This window comes from Trichosurus vulpecula, chromosome 1, assembly GCF_011100635.1.
Source record: "Trichosurus vulpecula isolate mTriVul1 chromosome 1, mTriVul1.pri, whole genome shotgun sequence".
Taxonomy (NCBI): Eukaryota; Metazoa; Chordata; class Mammalia; order Diprotodontia; family Phalangeridae; genus Trichosurus; species Trichosurus vulpecula.
Genome location: NC_050573.1, coordinates 280280062 through 280303421, shown reverse-complemented (window position 1 = coordinate 280303421; position 23360 = coordinate 280280062). Strand labels below are relative to the sequence as shown.

Genomic DNA, 23360 nt, shown 5'->3' with positions numbered 1-23360 from the left:
TTGCTTATAGTATTAGCCTTTATATCTAAGTTATGAACCCATTTTGACTTTATTTTGGTGTACAATGTAAGAAATTGGTCTATGAGCAGTTTTTGCCCTACTGTTTTCCAATTCTCTCAGCAGTTATTGTGAAATAGTGATTTCTTATCCCAGAAGCTGGAGTCTTTGGGTTTCTCAAACAATAGATTGCTATAGTCATTGACCACTGTGTGTTATGTACCTAACCTATTTCACTGATCCACCCCTCTATTTCATAGCCAGTACCAAGTAGTTTTGATGATTACTGCTTTATAATACAGTTTAAGATCTGGTATGGCTAGGCCATCTTCCTTAGCATTTCTTTTCATTAATTCCCTTGATATTCTGGACCTTTTGTTCTTCCAGGTGAATTTTGTTATTATTTTGTCTAGCTCTATAAAATAATTTTTGGTAGTTTGGTATGGCACTAAATAAGCAAATTAATTTAGGTAAAATTGTCATTTTTATTATATTAGCTCAGCCTGACTTTATTTGTGTGAAAAGTGTCCTGTAATTGTGTTCATATAGGTCCTGGGTGTAGACTCCTGGGTAGACTCCCAAATATTTTATATTGTCTACGGTAGCTTTAAGCGGAATTTCTCTTTCTATGTCTTGCTGTTGGGCTTTGTTTGTAATGTGTAAGAATGCTACACGGCTTTACTTAAGGAATATTCCAAACTCTGAAGACTTTGAAAACTCCCATGTCCCTAGAGTCTGTTCAAAAACACACACACAGAGAAAAACTGACATTATGTCTCACTATGTAAAGTGAATATATACTTTTCACAGCCCTTTTACTTTGAAAATACATTAGATTTCTGAGTCACATGACTAACAAGAAAGAGGACTACACATTTTCTTTAATCCTCAATAACTTTTAAAATTCCCCAAAACGAGAATTATTCACAAGAGATAAAAACAATTGTGCCTGTCTCCACGGGCCAAGACACCAAGAACTAAAGAAGGTAACAACCTAATAAAAGGTTATTCCTTAATCACTAATGATCCCACTCAGTGCTCCTGTCAACCCCTACACTGTGGCAGAGAAGCAGTACTTATCTCACCAGCTTGTGTTCTTTTACCTATCTAGTAATTTCCTACCTGCTGCTACAGTTTCTAATAGCATACTCTGCCCCTACCCTCACCATACCACATCAGCAATAGGAGACCTCAACTCTGCCCAGCTCCTTGAAGAGGAAGGTGAGGTGTAGGAAATTAGAAACTTGTTATACCTTGGATGCCAGCAACTACATTCATTTAGAAAACTAAAAAATGAAGAGAACTAGGGCAGAGTGACAGTGTGCGAGGTTGGGGATGGGGGAGGGAGAGACTACACCAAATATGTAGAAATGGGAACTACCCTTCACCCCGACTCAGTACTGTCCTTTCAGGATTCACTTGGAGCAACGACTGTGGCCAGTAAAAAGTCAATTCCAAGCTTAGAAGATGACCGAGAGAAGCTCCAAGGAATCCACATTTACAGGGGAAGGAGTGAGAAAATGAACAATAGGGAAGTATAAGTGGGACAGAGTATATGGCTTGGACAGCAGAAACAAGTAGCATAATAGAAAAAAGTTTGAATACACAATGGTGAATATCTGAAGAAAGGAAAGAAAAAGCATCTGCTGGGTATACAAATAAACTGAAGTACAATCTGAAAGATGAGAAAAAACATAGTAACATTAAAAGAACACATTATCTCTATGCAAGCATAATCCATTGAATTCCAAGATAGGTTGAATAGAGACAACCTAAGGATCATAGGTCTCATAGAGGAACATATCAACAAACTTGAATACCATAATGAAAGAAATCTTGCAAGAAAATTTCCTGGAATTTCTGAATTTAAAAAAAAAACAAAAACAAAGCACCAATCACCAATTAAAAGAATCCATGGAGCATCTCTGGGGGAGCAGGGAATAGAAAACTCTCTAATGCAAACTACAATACACATAGTGGATAAATCTAACAATTCCAATAATAAAGAACAAATTTTATGAACAAATGAGAGAAAGACCTTTAAATATACAGGAAAGTATATTCTGATAACAACACTTCCATACCCATCAGGAACCTCAGAGGGGAACAGAATTGTTGTTCATCCTTCATTTTTTGAAGAGGAATAATGACATCACAGAGTGATGTCTTGACATGTGCGTGAATTGGATTTAAATGACGCAGAGCTGCACAAAGCTGTCAGCCTCACTCTCTGTGAGTTGTTGAAGTCCAGTGGTAGGACAAAAGTCAGGACAATTAGTGATATCCTAGGATGCAATGTATGACCTTGGCATCTTTGATGCTTTACCAAACTCCAAGTATTCCACAATGCTTGCTTCAGCCACCTTCATGGCCATTAGAACAAATTATTCTTATGTACTCATTCCACCAGAGAAAGTCTTCACATGAATGGAATAGACATTCCCCCTAACTCACTGACAAGTTTGAGTCCCATTGATTACCCTCAACCTGCTTTAACTCATTTGTGGAGATGGTTTATTTTAACATGGTGTGACTGCTGTGTATGCCCCAGCTTCTTGGAGCCAGAGGGGAGAAGTTGGATACCAAAATTGGGTGAAGTTGGTCACCAAAGAAAATTTAGCAGCCCTGAAAATGGCTTGGCAAGCATTCACACCAGAGGCGCTAGTCCTCCCTAAACAATCCATACACCCTGGGGAACAGAATAGCAAATTCTGAAAACTGAAAATTCAAGTTCAGTGTATAATGATATACCTTGCAAATCTGTACCTAAAAAAAAGGAATGTTCAACCATAGAGAGACACTTGAAGCATTTGGAGGCCTACCCCAACCCCAGCCGTACACAAACATATTTAATTTTCAGTCACCCTAGATGGCAAAAACACAAGAAAGTAAACACAACTACCAAAGAAAGCACAGGGTTAAAATATACTGTCCTGTCTCTAGAAACTATTAAAAGGGAAAAAAAACCCCTAGAAATAGGATACCTATGGGATCAAAAGACAACAATAACAAAATAACAATAGAAAGGCTATCAAGAGATTTCATTCTAAAAGTATGCAAAGTGATACAGATGAAAGGGGAACTTAAATAGGAAAAGTGATAGTGGAAGAACATGATGGAAACACTATGGACTAAACTTCACAGCCCATCCCTTCCCTCCTTTATATGTAAATCATTGTTGGGGTTTTTTTTGTGGAGGAGGGATAGGGGAACTAAATCACAGAATAATAGGATGCATTAAAAAAAGAGGAGGCAGTAGAAGACAGAGGGAAATGTGTGATTTATCCTAATCAAGTCAGCGGTAAACAATGAAGGGAAAATAATTTCTGTAGTGTGTCGGGAAGAGGGACTATGGGACAGTGAGTGAGGTGGTAAATGGAGGAATTGAAACAGAGAAAGGAGAAAATCTTGATTTAGTGGCATGAGAAAGTGCTATTGAAGAACACTCCCATGGGGAAGACAATCTCTATTTGGAGATAGGGAACTTACAATTAGTATAAACTTCAGGGATATGGTGCTCAGAGAGACCACTACCTCGGAGAGTGTTGTGGCTCCATGGACATCATCCTGCCTCAGGAGAAGGGGAATGAGGGCTCCTGGGGAAGTAGCATCAAGGTGAGTGGTTGATGAAGGGAAGAAATAGATTTCATGGAAAATAGAGTAAAAATTGTCATGGAGGATGGAACAGTGAGCAGTTATGAACTGCAAAAGCAGGTATATGGGAAGATTTATACCATGTGGCAATACTTCTATCTTCTCTACTTTTGCAAGATTGATACTTCAATGAGTTTGGAACAAGAGAAAAACAGGATAGGGGACAAGATCTATAATGCAGTAACACAGAAACTATTAAAGTAGAACTCAGAATTGGTACATTAAAAGCTTTAATTGCATTTGAAAATATTTAAATATCTTTCATTATTTTGTCTACTCACAGTAAGGACAAATCTAGTAATATGAATATATGAAATAAGGTAGTTATACTATGAAAGGTACCTAAAGGAAGTCATAAATGACTAGAATACTGGGTCTGTTCTTGAATGATTATCTGAAATATAGGGAAGTTGGTATTTTCCATTCCCTCCATGGTTACACTGAGGCATATGTATCAGTAAGGCAAGATTCACGATATTGATAGTAATCATGAATATGCCTCTACAATTCAGAATCACAAAATATAAGAGACTCTGTTTATAGAAGGCAGAAGAAGTAAAACATTTATTCAGACACCAGAGGAACAAATCACAAAACCAATTAGACATAGCAACAATTATATCCCCAAACCAATAAGTCCACTTCAGTGTAACAGCAAGGAAATTAAAATACAATATGGCAGCAAAGAGCCAAACCATCCTGTAAACTTCCCCTCTGCTGAGGCCTTCCCATAAACACTCACTCACAAACCCTAGCTGTCTGCTTGCCTTCATCTTCTCCTCCTGCAGTTCTGAGAGCTTGCAGTTCTGAAAGCCTTTGCAATTCTCAGAGCCCTTGCAGTTCTCTCTCTCTCTCTCTCTCTCTCTCTCTCTCTCTCTCTCTCTCTCTCTCTCTCTCTCTCTCTCTCTTTCTCCATCTGTCTCCATCTCTCTCTCCTTCTCCTTGGGCTAAATTCTGACCTTAATGGCTCCCTTAAGGGTATATACACCCTTCTTAGGGCCCAAGGGCTTTATACCTAATCAGCAAAAGGGTGTGGGCCTGGGGCCTCACACCTAGTTAGCAAAAGGGTGTGGGCCTTCCTACAAACAAGCCTCCCCTAATCAAGCTTCCTTTAACTAGCTCCACCTGAGGCCTATTAAATGGGTGGGCATAATGGTTTGGAGTTCAACTAGCAAAATCAGATAATTATTTTAAATGGTTTAAAAAAATAGTGAAATTAGTAACTTATTCGTATATGTTTTTAAACATCCAAATCACTTCCCAATATGCTTTCTCTGCATTGTAACAACAACAACAAAAAAAGAATAAAAGTTAACTGGGCAAAGTGAGCACGTATGGAAATATATACAACATTCTGTGTCCATTAACTCTTAGATAATTTATGTATTCTGTTATTACTTTTATTACATTTTCTCTATTATTGCTTCATTTTTAGTAATATATAAAAATACAGATAATTTTATTCTATTTTGCATTTCTACTTTTTTTGTTCTACTATATTGAAAATTTTTTTTTCAGTAGCTTCTTTGTTGATTTTCTGGTGTTTTCTAAATAAGCCATCATTTTATCTCCAATTAGGGATAATTTTGTCTTCATTTTGCTGCTTATACCTCTATTTTTCTCTTTTTCCTTCTTTATTTTCTCTCCTTAGCTAGTATTCTTGCCTTTTTTTTCAAATAGTTCATATAAAAGTCAGATATAAAAGAATTGACAAATATATTGTAGAAGGGGAAACAAAACCCAGGGATGTAGGGATCCCAAACCAAAGTTCCCAGGGTGAGGCCACCTGGAATGCATTCACAGACCCAAGCATTCTTTAAGTCAAGGAGGCAAAGATTTATTACACTTTTCAGTGGGCAAGAGTTCTTAGGGAACCTGCAACCATAGAGGGATGTAGGGGGAGTTTTTATAAAAGATTAAAGGGGGAAACATGTCAGTTTGGTGTTTGGGGGTGGGATTAGGGAGTGGTTAGTTCTTAAAGGAACATGCCCATTTAGTATCTACTGTGCAGGTATATTACCCAGAGTTCTCTAGGAAATAGCCCACAGCGAGGTTACTAGGGGTGTGGTCTTTACTGTGAAATGTCACTAAGTTCACTGTCGGTTGGGGCTAAAGGGGAATAGTTTCTCATCTAGTGTCTTGTTAGACAAAATACAATGTCTAAGATACATGTTAGAAAGGTCAGTGAATAGTAAAAATGGTTATGACTCAGTGTATGGTCAATTATCAGCATCCGGAAATCAATCTATAATTGAGCATAGCTGCTTACTGAGGAAGAAGCAGAGATAAGTTGGGTCATGCTGCCCTTTAGCTAGAGAGAGACAGCCTGGGACAGAATATGTTTTGAGAACTAGATGTGTTTATGAGAACTGCATGTGTTTTGGAATTGGGGTTCAGGCACAGGCACCCAAGCAGAGGCTGTTAGAATTTAGGGTCCAAGCACAAGCACCTCATCAATATGACCAATAGCTATGTGACCCAAATATATTTTAGTCTATGGAACAATAGTTTGGAACAAAACTATTCCCAAAAGAAGAAATTCATACTGATAAGAACATATTGAAAATAATGTTCCAAGTTACCTGGGTTCTTTAAAAAGATCAATCTGTAAATGATTATGAAAGAAAACATGTAAAAAAAAGATTCCCAAGTTAAGTGGAGTCCATGAACTGAAAAACAAAATGTACTTGGATTTATATATTGTACTCAAATGTTTGCCTTCAAGTATAGGAAGACTGAAAGTCTTTGGTGGATAAAGAAAATTTAAAATAAGTTTGACTTGGTTAAACAATTGAAAAGTTTATTTTTTTGTAATTTTTTAATTCATTTTAAACTTAAATACAAAACAGGAAAAGAAAAAAAGAACATTTTCATAAACACAGCAGAATGTGAAAAGATTCAGTACAAAACAATACATTTTCATTGTAAGAAAACCTGTATAATAAATACTACACATTGTTTTTCAAAGCTACCCAGCTTTTCCTTGTTTCCTTGTAGGTTTTCTTTTGTTCTCTGTTGTGGACTTTTTACTTTATTTTTCCTTCCTGCCCCTCCTCCTAAACTAAAGAAGACTAGAATTAAATAGATTAGATGTATATATACATATGTGTGTACATGTATATGTACATATACACATACATGTATACATACATATACATAAATATCAATAAACATACATATATACACTCATACACATATGTAAGATTGTAATATTTCTACTTGTCATCTCTTTCTCTGGAGGTGGATAGCATCTTTTGTCATAGGTCCAAGTCTTTTCATGTTTTCCTAAATCGACCAGCTCATCATTTCCTATACCACAGCAATATTCCAACGCAATCACGTCCTATCTAAGAGATCGTCTATGAAGGTTTTTTTTTCCTCAATTTTTTTGCATTTCTCCTATTTTGGCTACATTATTATTATTTATTCAAGAAAAGTTTAATTTTAAACAATTGAAATTATCCATTTTATACTTTAACAATAGAGTTTAAGATCTAATACTGCTAAACCTCCTTCCTTTACAATTTTCCCCTGGTTTCTTTGAAATTCCTGACTTCTTATTCTTACAAATGAACTTTGTTTATTATTTTCCTAATTCAGTAGAACTTTTTCTTATTAATTTGATTGGAATGGCATTCAATAAATAGATTAGTTAGGTGAAATTGTCATTTTTATTATTTTGGCTTTATCTACCCATGAACACCAAATAGTACTCCAATTATTTAACTCTGGCTCTGTAAAAAAATGTTTTATATTTATGTTCATTTAGTTCCTGTTTTTTTTGGAGGGGAGGCAGGTTATGCTCTCGGTTATTTTATACTGTCTAGTTTATTTTAAATGGTGTCAGAAAATATTGAATAATATTGGTGACAAACAGTGTAGTTTCCCTATTTTTCTCTTTTAATTAAATCTATTTTAGCTTTAACTTTGTCTGAGATCATGATTATTATCTCTGCTTTTTTTTTACATAATAAATTCTACTCCGGCTCTTTATTTTATCTTTGTATGTATCTCTCATTCTTATTCGGTTTTCTGAAAGCAACATATTGTTGAATTCAAATTTTTAATTTGCTATCTATTTCAATTTTATGGGTGAATTCTTCATATTCACGTTCTAAGTTACAATTACTTGTATATTTCCCTCCTTCCCATTTTCCTCACTATACTTCTCACCCTATTTACCTTATCTCTCCTCACTCCTTTACTTCTATCTTCTACCTTGCTCTTCTATTCCTTAACTTACCCATTCTTCTAAGAGTCCCTCCCTTGTCCTCTTCCCCTGGCCTATCCGCTTGCCCTCTTATTTCTTTCTGAATTTAGAAGACTTTTATACCTTTCTAGATATATATGTATTGTTCCCTCTTAACCTATTCCCATTGAGAGTAGGGTTCCAAAACTATCTGCCCTCCCCCCAAATTGCTTCTTCTGTATCAACTCTTCCTCTCATGCCTGATTTGTATGAGATAACTACTCCTTTGTATTTCTCCCTTCACAGTTTTATTTTTTTTAGAATAACCCCCTCATACACAGCTCAGTCCAAGCCTTTCTTTCAAACTGTCCAAATAAGGATGACAGTGATAAAAGTACTGGTAACGTTTACACACATAACAAGTAAACAATCTGACCTTATTGAGTCCCGTATAATTGGTCTTTAATGTGTACCTTATATTTCTCCAGGTCTTATATCTTAATTTCCCTTGAGTGCTGAGGCTTTTGTCACAAATACCTGGAAGTCTTTCAATTCATTAAATGACCTCTTTTTTTCATTAAGAATTATACTTATCTTTGCTGAGTAAGTTACCATTGGTCACAACCCCAGCTCTTTTGCTCTATGGTATTCCAAGACCTATAGTCCTAGCAGTTGCTAGGTCTTGTGTAATCCCTACTGTAGCTACATGATATTTAAGTTGTTATGTTTGTTGCTTGCAATATTTTTACTTACCCTGGGAACTTTGAAACTTGGCTGTGATATTCTTGTAGGTTTTCCTCCTGGGATATCATTCACGTGGTGATTGGTGGATTTTTCCTATTTCTGCTTTGCTTTCTTATTCTAGAACTTCAGGGAAGTTTTCCTTGATAATTTCTTGTAATATTGTTTCAAGATTATTTTTTATTGTCATTTTCAAGTAGTACCACTATTCTTATATTATTTCTCTTCACTCTTTTCTTCAGTTGTTTTTCTGATAAGATGTTTTACATTCTCTTCTATTTTTTCATTCTTTTGATTTTGGTTCATTATTTCATGGTGCTATAGGTTTATTAAATTCCCCTTGCCCAATTCTAGTTTTCAAGGACTTATTTGCTTCCTTAAGTTTTTGATTCTCTGCTTCTAGTTGGTTAATTTTCTTTTCATAATTTTCTTGATTTTCTTAGATTGCTCTTTTTTATTTTTCTTCAATCTCCCTTATTTGATTTTTATAGTCTTTTTTAAGTTATTCCAAGAACTCCTCATCTGCTTGGGACCATTTGATGTTTCTCAGTGAAAAGGGAGTGGCTTTTTTTTAGCTCTACTATCTTCCACTGAAAATGAACCCTGATCTTCTCTATTACCATAGTGACTATCTTCAGCTTGCTCATTTTATTTTAATTTGTTTTAGCAGCTATTAATATAATCAAGTTCTAGTCCTGAGTTGTAGGAAAAGATGCCCCAAGTCTCCTGTCCTTCTTTCTGTTATTTTCTGAGGTCTGTCCCAGGGCTCATCTTTGGGCTTTCCTCTCTAGTCCTCAGTCAGTAGGACCCCATCCACACTGTCCCACAAATAATCTTGCTCCCTGCGGTGCCTCCCTACAGCTGTTCTCTCTGCCCTGGAACTGAAACCAGGGACTCTGCTCTCTTGCAAGTTCCTACAGCCAGCAGAGTTCCTGCCCCTCACTACTGCAATCACCAGGTGTGTGCTAGCTCTTCCCTGACAGCTGCAGCCCAGGCTACACATCTGGTTAGCACAGTGGTGCTTGGGGTTCCTCAACCGTGGAAGGTCCTTCATTCTTCTATTCAGACATTAGACCCCCACACTGTTGGGGAGGTGAAAGTTCCTGGCTGCCTCCCAACCCAGCTGCCTGGAAGGCTTGTTGTTTGTTAACTTGGAAGTGTTAGCCTGGAGGTGTTTGCACTTTCCTCAGGCCAAAGCTCTACCCCTGGAGGTCGGGTCTTTCCTTGGGTCTTCTCAAATTATCTTGGGAGGACAGTTGCTTTGCCCCATGTTTATTTCTGCTGTTCAGAGATGATGTTCTGTCTTTTTTGTGGAGGAAATTTGGAGAGCTGAAAGTTTTCTGACCTACTCTTCCATCTTCCCAGAATCCTCTCCAAAAAGTTTCCTAAGTATTATTTAAGGTACAAATAAAGATGAATTACCTAAAACTTTTTATAACATTCTTTTAAATGTCTCCATGGTGTTGAATGAAATCTGACTGTTGTTCCTTAATGGGAGTAGAATTTCTGTTATGTGATACTATTTTGTGAATGGGCTTGAATTTCATTGTTGGTTTTGTTTTCATGGTCATTCTATGATCAAACTCCAATTTGCAATTTTTAGGTTAAAAATTTAGAGTGGCAAGCATGGGGTACTGGATAAAGGGCTGGCCTTGAAATCAAGAGGAAGACTTTGATGTGAGCCCAGCCTCTGACATATACTGACTTTGTGACCTGGGGCAAGACATGTAATCTCCCAATACTCTAAAATACAAAATGGCAATTGAGCTATCAGTCTGCATTGGTAAAGTGAGTTTACATGCCAGGACTTCACGAGATCCATGAAATCACAAGTTCAGGTGTCTTCTCCACTCCTTCTCCCACACAAAATAAGGACTTAGATAAGTGTGATACCAAAAACTGAGTGAAAATCAAAAATCAAAAAATGATGAAATAAGTTTCTAAAAATGTAGGTGCCTTTCATCATACATATGACATCCAAATGATTGCCTGAATGTTTCACTTTTATCTGGGTATTTTGTGTCATGTAACTATAACCTTTTACATGAATAAACGTTTTTAATTTTATTTTTAATTTATGGAGTGAAACAAGCATTTCCATAATACAGTACAGTAAAAAAGATGATTGCACATGAAACTGCAAATCTGCTATGCACGACTTGCTATTCCTTTCAAATATACAACAAAATTATTATGTAAATTTTTTCTTCCCTTCCCACCTTCTGCCAGTAGAGATGGCTACCATTACTTAAACACACACACACACACACACACAGATACACACATACACACATGTAAAATTATTCTAAACATTATTTTACTTATCAGTTCTTTCTCTAGATACACATAGTGTCTTTCTTCACACGTCCTCCAGGTTAATTCGGGCATTTATAACAGATAAAATAACCTATTCACACAAAGTTGTTTTTAAAACATTGCTGTTACTGTATACAATGTTCTCTTGGTTCTGCTCATTTCACTATTTTTCCATCCAAGTTTTTCCATGTTTTTCCAAAATCATTGAGCCTATCATTTTTCACAGCAGTATTCCATCACAATCATATACTAAAATTTGTTCAGCCATTCTCAATTTATGGGCATCCCTGCAATTTCCTGTTCTGTGCCACCACATAGAAAGATGCTATAAACATTTTAGAACATATAGATTCTTTTCCTTTTTCCCTAATTTTCTTCAGAAATAGACCAAGTAGTGCTACTTCGAGGTGAAAGGGTATAGGTAAATAAGTCTTTGGGCATAATTCCAAATTGCTCTCGAAAATAGTTGGATCAGTTCACAATTCCACCAACAATAAATTAGTGTCCCAGTTTTTCCACAACCCCTCCAACACTTTTCACTTTTTGCTTCTATCATTTTAGCCAATCTGGTAGGATTTTATCATTTTATGATCTTTCAAAGTTGTTTTAATTTGTGTTTTCTCTAAACAATAATGATTTAGAGCATTTTATATGACTATAAATTGTTTTGATTTCTTCATCAGAAAACTATCTGTTTATATCCTTTGACCATTTATCAATTTGGGAATGACTGATATTCTTATAGATTTGACAAAGCTTTTTATATATTTCAGATGTGAGACCTTTATCTGGTAAAATATATATAGAAAATTTGTCCCAATTTCTGCTTTCCTTCTGATCTTGGCTACATTTGTTTATTTGTACAAAAACTTTTTAATTTAATGTGATTGACATTATCAGTTTTACGCTTAACTTTGCTCTCTTATTTATTCATAAATTGTTTGGCTGTCCATAAGTCTAATAAGTCATATGATTTGTGTTCTAATTTCTTTTTTGTAAAATCTTTCTTTATATTGAGGTCATGTGTTCATTTTGATTTTCTCTTGGTAAACGGTGTAAGATATTGACGTGTGCCAAGCCTCTGCCACGCTGCCTTCCTGATCAACCAGCAATACCAAAAAATGATGAATTAAGTTTCCAAAAATCAAGGTGCTTTTCATCACACACATAACATCAGATCATCTGCAAAGAATGATAATTTTATTTTGCCATTGCCTATTTTAATTCCTTCTATTTCTTTTTCATCTCTTATTGCTAAAGCTAACATTTCTAATACAATATTGAATATTAGTGGTGATAATGAGCATTCTTGCTTTACCTCTGATTGTATTGGGAAGGCTTCTAGCTTATCCCCATTACAGATAATACTTGCTACTGGTTTTAGATAGATACTACTTATCATTTTAAAGTAAGCTCGATTTGTCCCTATGATCTCCATTTTTAATAGGAATGAGTGCTATATTTTTTCTATTATTTGCTTTTTCTGCATCTGTTGAAATAATCATATGATTTCTGTTGGGTTTACATTATTAAAATGCCTGGTTTGGGTATCAGCACCATATTTGTGTCATAAAAGGAATTTGGTAAGATTCCTTCTTTGCCTGTTTTTCCAAATAGTTAAAATACTATTGGATTAATGGTTCCTTAAATATTTGGTATAATTCTCTTGTGAACCTATCTGGCTCTGGGGATTTTTTATTAGGGAGTTTGTTGATGCCTTGTTCAATTTTTTTTTTCTAAGATGGGGTTACTTAGGTATTCTATTTCCTCTTCTCTTAATTTGGGCAATTTTAATTTTCATAAGTATTCATCAATTTTGCTTAGATTGTCAGACTTATTGCCATATATTTGGGCAAAATATTTCCTAATGATTGCTTTAATTTCCTCTTCATTGCTGGTGAATTTACCCTTTTAGTTTTTGAGACCAATAATATGGTTTTCTTTCTTTTTGCAAATTAAATTAACTAATGTTGCATGCATCTTACTGTTTTTTTTTCATAAAACCAGCTCCTAGTTTTATTTATTAGCTCAATAGTTTTCTTACTTTCAGTTATTAATCTCACTTTTGTTTTTCAGTATTTCCAATATGGTACTCAATTGGGGATTTTTAATTTGCCCTTTTCTAGGTTTTTTTTTTTAGTGGCATGCTAAATTCACTGATCTGCTCTTTCTCTATTTTGTTGATGTAAGAATTTACAGAAATAAATTTTCCCCTAACTACTGCTTTGGGTGCATCTCATAAATTTTGGTGTGTTGTGTCATTGTTGTCATTCTCTTTATTGATTGTTTCTGTGATTTGTTCTTTGACCCACATATTCTTTGGGATTAATTTTTTTTTAGTTTACAATTAGTCTTTATTCTATCTTTCCATGGCCCATTATTGAATGTAATTTTTATCAAATTACAATCTAAAAAGGATGGTTTTAATATTTCTGCCTTTTTACCTTTGGTTTTGAGGGTTTTATGCCATAATACATACTCAGTTTTGTGTGGCTGCCATGCATTGCTGAGAAAAAAAAAGTATGTTCTTTTCTATCCCCATTCAATTTTCTCCAGAGGTCTGTAATGTCTAACTTTTCTAAAATTCTATTCACCTCTTTAACTTCTTGTTTACTTTGTGGTTAGATTTCTCTAGTTCTGAGAGGGGAAAGGTGAGGTCCCCCTTAGTATAATTTTGCTGTCCATTTCCTCTGGTAACTCACCTAACTCCTTCTTTAAGATTTGGATACTCTGTCACTTGGTGAATATATATGTAGTATTAATATTGCTTCATCGTGCTGCCTTTTAGCAAGTTGTAGTTTCTTTCCTTATATCTTTTAATTAGATCTGTTCGATCAAATCTAATCAAAATCTAATGATTTTATATATGTATATGTGTGTGTGTATGTATGTATGTCTGTATTCAAAATAAATAACCTAGGTTTTGCTTTGTCTGAGATCATATTTTTTACCTCTGCTTTTTTTTCAAATTTCAGCTAAGGCATAGTAGATAGCCTCTTACCTTTACTTTCTGTGTGTCTCTCTGCTTCAAGCATGTTTCTTTTAAACAACAATTGTGGGATTCTGGTTTTTAATCCATTCTATCTGCTTCCATTTTATGGGAGAGTTCATTCCAATCAAATTCACAGTTATGATTACAAACTATGTGTTACTCTCTATCCTAGTTTTCCTCTTATTTATTCTGTATCTTTTTTCTCCCTTTTCCTCCTCATCAGTGTTTTTCTTCTAACCATTGCTTCCCCCATTCTGCCTTCTCTTCTGTCAGTCCTTCCCTCTTTACTTAATACCCTCCCCTCCTGCTTTGCTATAAGGTAAGATCAATGTCTGTGTCCAACTGATTGTGTATGTTATTCCCTCCTTGAGCCAATTATGATAAGAGTAAGGTTCAGTCAATGCCCACCACCCTCCCTCCCACCTTCCTGGTCTATCATACCTTTTCATGTGAGATAATTTACTCCATTTTACCTGTCCCTGCTGCTCTTTTTCTCCCCCTTTAAGTTTTTATATGATCCCCTTGATGTCACCTTATTATCCACACCCTCTCTCTATGTGTACTCCTTCTAACTGCACTAATACCAATATGTTTCCTAAGAATTATAAGTATCATCCTCCCATATAGAAATGTAAGTAGTTTTTAGGCTTATTGAATCTCTTATGTTTTCTCTTTCCTTTTTACCTTCTTAGGCTTCTCTTGAGTCATAAAATTTATGATCAAATTTTTTGTTAAGGTCTTTTCATCAGGAAGTCTTGTGGAGATTTTTATTTCATTTTATTTTATGTTTAATTTTCAACATTCATTTCCACAAGATTTTGAATTACAAATTCCTCCTCATCTCCACCCTCCCCCCCCTCCCGCCGAAAGATGGCATGTATTCTGATTGCCTGTTTCCCTAGTCTGCCTCCCTTCTATCACCCCACTCCCCTCCATTTCCTTTCCCCTTACTTTCTTGTAGGGCAAGACAGATTTCTATACCCCATTGCCTGTATATCTTATTTCCCAGTTGCATGTAAACACACATTTTTTTTTAACATTTGTTTTTAGAACTTTGACTTCAAAATGCTCTCCCTTCTTCCCTCCCCACCCATCCTCCTTGAGAAGGCAAGCAATTCAATATAGGTTATACATGTATTGTTAAGCAAAACATCTCCATAATAGTCATGTTGTGAAAGACTAACTATACTTCTCTCTCTCCTATCCTGTCCCCCTTTATTCAATTTTCTTCTTTGACCCTGTCCCTTTTCAAAAGTGTTTTCTTTTAACTACCTCCTCCACCAATGTGCCCTCCCTTCTACCATCCCTCCTCTTATCCCCTTCCCCCCTGCTTTCCTGTAGGGCAAGATACCCAATTAGATGTGTATGTTATTCCCTCCTTAAATGAAATCCAATGAGGGCAAGATTCACTCATTCCCTTTCACCTGCCCTCTCTCTATATATATATATACTCCCTTCAACTACCCTAATACTGAGAAAGGACTCATGAGTTACACATATCATCTTTCCATGTAAGAATGTAAACAAAACAGTTCAACTTTAGTAAGTCCCTTATGATTTCTCTTTCCTGTTTACCTTTTCTTGATTCTTGTATTTGAAAGTCATTTTCTATTCAGCTTTTGGTTTTTCATCAAGAATACTTGAAAGTCCACTATTTCACTGAAAATCCATATTTTGTCCTGAAGTATTATAATCAGTTTTTCTGGCTCGGTGATTGGTGGTTTTAGTCCTAGCTCCTTTGACCTCCAGAATATCATATTCCAAGCCCTTCAATCCCTTATTGTATAAGCTGCTGGATCTTGTGTTATCCTGATTGTGTTTCCACAATACTCAAATTGTTTCTTTCTGGCTGCTTACAGTATTTTCTGCTTGACATGGGAACTCTGGAATTTGGCTACAATAGCCCTAGGAGTTTTCTTTTTGAGATCTTTTTCAGGAGGTGATCAGTGAATTCTTTCAATTTCTATTTTACCCTCTGGCTGTAGAATATCTGGGCAGTTTTCCTTGATAATTTCTTGAAAGATGATGTCTAGGCTCTTTTTTTGATCAGGGCTTTCAGAAGGTAGTTCAATAATTTTAAAATTATCTCTCCTGGATCTGTTCTCCAGGTCAGTGGTTTTTCCAATGAGATATTTCACACTTTCTTCCATTTCTTCATTCTTTTGGTTCTGTTTTATAATTTCTTGATTTCTCATAAAGTCACTAACGTCCCCTTGCTCCATTCTAATTTTTAAGGCAGTATTTTCTTCAGTGGTCTTTTGGACCTCCATTTCCATTTGGTCAATTCTGCCTTTTAAGGCATTCTTCTCCTCATTGGCTTTTTGGAGCTCTTTTGCTATTTTGGTTAGTCTCTTTTTTAAGGTATTATTTTCTTCAGTATTTGGGGGAGGGGGTCTCCTTTAGCAAGTTGTCGATTTGTTTTTCATGATTTTCTTGCATCACTCTCATTTCTCTTCCCAGTTTTTCCTCTACTTGTCTCACTTGATTTTCCAAATCCTTTTTGACCTCTTCCATAGCCTGCAACCAATTCATATTTTTCTTGAAGGGTTTTGATATCAGATCTTTGACTTTGTTGATTTCTTCTGGCTGTATGTTTTGGTCTTCTTTGCCACCAAGTAAAGATTCTATATCTTAAGTCATTATATGCTGCCTTATCATTCCCCCAGCCAATTAATTGACTTTTGAGCTCTTTGTCAGGGTATGACTGCTTCCAGAGTAGAGAGTACTTTGTCCCCAGCTCCAGGGGGTTTGCGCTGCTATTTTGAGAGCTACTTCTATTCTGAGGTGGTATGATGCTCCTTTCCTGGCCTGTGCTCTGATCTGTGAGTGCAAGCATTCCTTTCTGCCACGTAACTACCAGGAGGACTCACTCTCCACAACCACCACAATCTCTGCCACACCAGTGCTTCTCCTCCCCCAAGGACTGCCAAACAGGACTGTGACCCAGATCCAAGCAGAGCAAAGCAAGAGAACCCTGCCTTAGCACCAGCAAAGCAACCCCTGCACTCCTGTTCTGATCATCCACCTAATTCCCCCCACCATTTCTGGGCCTGGAGCTCTGGAAACAGCCACCACCACTGCTGCTGCTGTTGCTGCTGCTACTGCTGCAGCTACCTCCACCACCCTGGGGTTAGGGCCAGACCACACACTTCTCTCACCCAGATCCAACAGTTTTCCCACTGACCTCCTCAGTTGTCTTTGGCATTTGTGGGTTAAGAAATCTGGAAACTGCCCCAGGTCAGTGATTCCGTGCTGTGAAGCCTGTTCCCTTCTACTCTAGACTGATCTCTTCTGGCATGGCTCGTGGGGGGTTGTGCTGTGCTCCCAGCACAGTTGTGCTCTGCTTCCAGCACAGTGCTCCCTTCTCAGTGTCTATCCAGGCCCTCTTGGGATGGAGACTTGTTCCACTCTGTCATTTTGTGGATTCTGTAGTTCTAAAATTTGTTTAGACTCATTTTTGCAGCTATTTTGAGGAAGTCGGAGAGAGCTCAAGTGAATTGCAGTTTTCACGCTGCCATCTTGGCTCTGCACCCCCTTCATCAGGAAATCTTGAAGAATTTCTATTTCATTGAATGACCATTTTCCCCTGAAAGATTATACTCAGTTTGGCTGAGTAGGTAATTCTTGGTTGTATACCTATTCCTTTTAGAATACCTCATTCCATGCCTTCCAATCCTTTAATCTTGAAGCTGTCAGATATTTTGTGTAATCCTGCTTTGGGGGGGGTGGGGCAGAACTAAGATGGTGGAGTGAAAGCAGGGATGCACTTGAGCTCTCTCACAAATCCTTTCAGATACCTTGAAAAAAAAGTGAATCTGAACAAATTTGAAAGGGGCAGAATCCACTAGGAGACAGTGTGGTAGATTTCCAGCCCAGAAGAATCAGGAAGGTTGATGGGAAGGACCTGTTGCACTGGGCTGGGAGAGCACAGAGTGCACAGGTCGGCACCTGGCCATAGCAGAGCTGGTGGGGGCCCTGCTAATCTGAATCACTGGCAGCAGTGGCAATTTCCAAACCTCTCAGCACAGGAAAGGGGTCTGTTGGAGCTGGGTGAGATAGAAACACAGGGCCTGTGGCATCAGCAGCAGCTAATCCTGGGGCTATCAGCCCACAGACTAAATGTTTGAAAGTTACCTACTTGAACTTCCAGGAGCTAAGATGGCAGAGTAAACTGTAAGTGCTCTCATCCTCCACCCTTGTTGACCTTGAAAAACCCAGAGAATATTGCCCCAGGAAAAACCCTGGAGTAGTGGAGCCAACAATAAGGATACAGCACTCATTTAGCTTAGGAAGCTAGGGAGATGGACAAGAAGGGTCGCTCTGTGGCTGAAGCTGACCAGTGCAGGACAGGAGGTGTACCAGCAAGCCCCACCTCAGCAGACCAGCAGGAGATCCTGAGCCCCAAGGGGGTAGAGCCAGCAAGCACCAACACCAGGACCCCAGGCTGGCCTTTGCATAGCCAGGGGAATTGGCAGACACCAGCATAAATGGCAGCTGAGGCTACTTATGCAATAGTGCAGCCCTAGGGGAAGAGGAGACTTCCAGCAGCCAGGCCACCCCTCCCCCATACCTCAGGCTGTGAGCTTCAGTATAACCCCAGGGAAACTCAGAAAGACATCACCTGTCCACTATCCTTGGCACACACCAACCAGCTCCACCTCAGCACCAGGTGACCTGCAGCATTATATAGCTTCTAGCTGACAGAACCAGAGGCCACAGTACACAAAGCCAGTAACCAGGCCCCTCATTCCCAGCACAGGAAGCTTGGGAAAGAGTCCCCTGTGCCCCAGACACAGAGATCCACTTTAAAAGCCAGGAAAAAGGCAATCACATTGAAGAAGCAATCTAGAAAAGCAAAGAGCATATAATTTTACTATGGAGAAAGGGAAGATCAAAATATGAATTCACAGGACAGCATTGACACTATACCCACATCTGAAACCTCAAAAGCGAATATGAACTTGTCTCAAGCCCAAAAAGCATTCTTGGAAGAGCTCAAGGAGGATTTTAAAAGCCAAATTAGAGAGGTAAAAGAAAAATTGACCAATTATTTTAAAAATACAATAGAAAAAATAGAAATAAATTCACTGATGAGAACAAATCTTTAAAAAGCAAAATTAGTGGAAAGGATAAGGATGTACACAACCTAACTGGAGAAAATAACTCCTTGAAAAGTAAAATTGGCCAAATGGAAGAGGAGGTACAGAAGCTAACTGAAGAAAACAATTCATTAAAAGTTAGAATTGGGCAAGTAGAAGCTAATGACTCTATGAGGCATCAAGAAGTAGTTAAACAAAATCTGAAGAATGAAAAAATGGAAGAAAATGTAAATTATCTCATTGGAAAAACAACTGACCTGGAAAATAGATCTAGGAGAGATCTCTAATCTGAGCATTATTGTTCTACCAGAAAGCCATGATGAAAAAAAGAGCCTGCACCTTATCTTCCAAGAAATCTTCAAGGAAAATTGCCCTGAGGTCATAGAACCAGAGGGCAAAATAGTCGTTGAAAGAATCCGCTGATCACCTCGTGAAAGAGAACCCAAATTGAAAACTCCAAGGAATACTGTAGCCAAATTCCAGAATTCTCAGGTCAAGGAGAAAATACTGCCAGCAGCCAGAAAGAAACGATTCAAATATTGTGGAACTATGGTCAGGATCACACAGGAACTAACAGCTTCTGCATTAAAAGATCAGAGGGATTGGAATGTGATATTCCAAAAGGCTAAGGAGCTTGGACTACAACCAAGGATCAACTACCCAGCAAAATTGAGTATAATGTTTCAGGTAAGGAGAGGGACATTCAATGAAATAAGGAACATCCAAACCTTCTTGATGAAAAGGCTAGAGCTCAATGGAAAATTTGATCTTCAAATACAGAACTCAAGAGGTGCAAAAAAATGTAAAGAGGGGAAAAAAGAGGAAACAGAACCCTTATTATTCAATAAGGGCAAATTGTTTATATCCCTATATGGGAGGATACTTTGCTATTCTTGAGAAAAGGCATATATGTAGACAGAAGGTATGGGTATAAATTAGCTGATGTGATGATAAAAAACCTAATTAAGGGGTGCAAAGGGATTGTTCTGGGAGAAGAGGAAGGAAGGAGGCAGAAAAGGATCAATTACATCATATGAAGAGGCACAAAAACATATTACAGTAGAAGTAAGAAGGGAGAGAGAAGAGCATTGTTTGAGCTTTACTCTCTCTCATTGGATTTGGTTCAAGGAGGAAACAACATATTCTGTTAAGTATAGAAATTTAACTTGCCTTACAGGCATTAGGAAAGGGGAAAGAAAAGAAGGGGTGGTTAGAAGGGAGTGAAGAAGTAGTAAGAGAAAAAGGGCAAGATGAGGGAGGTGGGCTGACAGGGAAATTTGAGGTGGGGGTGGTCAAAAGCAAAACTCTTCTGAGGAAGGGGAAGGAGAAGGGAGAAATAAAAGCATAAAGAGTGGGGGAAATATGATGGAGAGAAAGACACAGATAGTAATCATAACTGAGAATGTGAATGAGATGAAATCCCCCATAAAGCAGAGGTGGATAGCAGAATGGATTAAAAACCATAATCCTACAATATTTTCTTTACAAGAAACACATGTGAAACAGAAGGATACACACAGTAAAGGTAAAAGGCTGGAGTAGAATATGTTATGCTTTAGCTGAAGTGAAAAAAGCAGGGGCAGAAGTCTTAATCTCAGAGAAAGCAAAAGCAAAGATAGATCTAATTGAAAGAGATAGAGAGGGAAGCTATATCCTGCTGAAGGGCACCATAGATAATAAAATAATATAATTTCTAAACATATATGCACCAAATGGCATGGCACCCACATTCTTAGAGGAGAAGTTAAGGGAGTTACAGGAAGAAATAGCAAAACTATACTAGTGGGGGACCTCAACCTCCCCCTCTCTGAACTTGATAAATCTAACCTCAAAATAAACAAGAAAGAAGTTAGGAGATGAATAGAATTTTGGAGAAGGTAGATATGATAGACCTTTAGAGAAAATTGAGTGGGGATAGAAAGGAATATACCTTTTTCTCAGTGGTACATGGCACATACACAAAAACTGACCATGTACTAGAGCATGAAAACTGCACAATCCAGTGCAGAAAGGCAGAAATACTCAATTCCTTCTCTTGAGATCATGATGCACTAAAAAATATATGTAAAAAGGGACATTGAAAAATAGAATAAAAATTAATTGGAAACTAAATAATTTAATCCTAAAGAATGAGTGAGTCAAACAACAAATCATAGAAACAATCAATAACTTCATTCAAGAGAATGACAATAATGAGACAACATTCCAAAACTTATGGGATGCAGTGAAAGTGGTTCTTAGGGGAAGTTTTATATCTCTGAAAGCTTATACGTGTAAAGTAGAGAAAAAGGAGATCAATGAATTGGGCATGCAACTAAAAAAGCTAGAAAATGAGCAAATTGAAAATTCCCAAATAAAAACCAAATTAGAAATACTGAAAAATCAAAGAAGAGATTAAAAAATTGAAATTAAGAAAACTATTGAACTAATAAATAAAAACTAAGAGTTAGTTTTATGAAAAAACCAATAAAATTGATAAACCTTTGGTCAATTTGATTAAAATAAAGAAGAAACCCAAATTACCAGTATCAAAAATGAAAAGAATGAATTCACCTCCAATGAAGAGGAAATTAAAACAAAAATTAGGAATTATTTTGCCCAATTGTATGCCCATAAATTTCACAGTCTTAGGGAAATGGATCAATATTTACAAAAATATAAATTGTCATTCCTGTCGCTTCCGGCCTCTATGGGGGCCACCAGAGGAGGGTATGCTACATACCTCAAGATTTTGGTCTCTGACCTTTGGCCAGAAATAAGCCTCCAAGCTTCCCTGTTTTTAGAAGCTACTGTCTGAAGCCAGATCCCTCCTGGTCACTCTTCTCTCCAACCCTTATTGACAATGTCTACCCTGATTCTCAGCTTGGACTTTGGGGACTGTCCTCCCCAAAAGAAAGCAACTGAGGGGAACCACAAGCACCAGCGTTTCGTCCAATGACAAAGGTGGATACAGAGGAAACTTAAGCAGAAACAGATGCAGGTCCCGGCCAGGCCTTCGGGATCAGGGCATTCTAAACTCCAAAATAAAGGGTGGACCATTAGTACAAATAGTAAACAGAAACTCCATCCCCTCCCTGAACCTATAGGGGAGACACCCACTCAGAAAAATGGAATTGAAAAGCCCTTGAGTAGGAAAGTATCAACAGTGTCTTGGTTGACACCTGCTCCTTCAAGGAAGACCAGTTCAGTATTAGTGGTATCTAAGGTAGATCTCCTATCAGAGTTCCAGAGTGGCCGCCACCCCTCCCACCTGCCAGAACCCTCCCGCCTGCACCAGAGAAGGGCTGCAACAAGAAGATGGTGGCTCTTGATTGTGAGATGGTGGGCACAGTGCCTAAAGGCCATACCAGCTCTTTGGCCCGATGTAGCATTGTAAGTTACAGTGGTGACGTGCTATATCATGAATACATTCGTCCTCCCTGCAAAATTGTGGACTACCGGACCAAGTGGAGCGGTATCAAGAAGGAGCATATGGTTAATGCCACCCCTTTCAAGGCAGCCCGGAAAGAGATCTTGAAGATACTCCTTGCCAAGATTGTAGTGGGTCACGCCATCCACAATGACTTCAAAGCCCTCCATTACTTTCACCCCAAGAACCTTACCCGAGACACTTCCAGAATCCCTATCCTTAATTCCCGGGCTGGCTTCCCTGAGAATGAGTCAATCTCTTTGAAGCATTTGACCAAGCAGCTGCTCCACTGGGGCATTCAGGTAGGGAAAAGCAGGCATTCTTCAGTTGAAAATGACAAGGCAACCGTGGACCTCTACAAGTTAGTGGAAGTTGAGTGGGAGCAACAGCTGGCCCAGTCTCCTCCCTCTCAGGAATAGGGGAGGTGGGATTGTGGGACGGGTAGTCATTACAGAGAGAGAAGGCATCAGACTGAGGGTAAACAGCTACCCAAGGGGGAACAGACTATCCAACCAGCCCAAGACTTAGGCTGGAGCTGTTGGGAAGTGAGTCTGTCCCAGACCCAATCTCTCCGACCATAGGCCATTGGAATTTTTACCACAGGTTGTGTCCTACTTGCCTAGAGTGTTTCCCCTCCCAGACCCAGTGAAGTGGTGGGGTAAGGGGAAGCTCCCTACATTGAAAGCCAGCCTTGCTGCCCACCCCTTAATATTGGTGTTTTAGGATGGTTAGAAGTCCCAGTATGCCTTGCTTCAGCCAGGCAACTTGGCTAACAGGACAGTGCTGGGATGTGCAGTTTCCCCAGATCTCCCCTAAGTCATTATGGCTGTGATTAACTCCTTTTGTCCCTAAGTACCATTGGCCAATACCACTTTTAGCCCAGGACCCTCATCTCCCCATTCCTCATACCTGGAGGAGCCACCTCTGATTATCAGTTGATTCTCTTTTTTCACTGGGTAGTGG

General features: G+C 38.0%; 1 protein-coding gene and 1 pseudogene across 1 annotated transcript in view; both read left to right on the top strand.

The window, feature by feature from the left end:
• LOC118837146 (cytochrome P450 7B1) overlaps window positions 1–23360 on the top strand; it is a 310918-nt gene that overhangs the window by 236428 nt on the left and 51130 nt on the right. The gene's annotated exons all lie outside the window — the stretch shown is intronic.
• On the top strand, window positions 21831–22972 carry LOC118837251 (annotated as a pseudogene).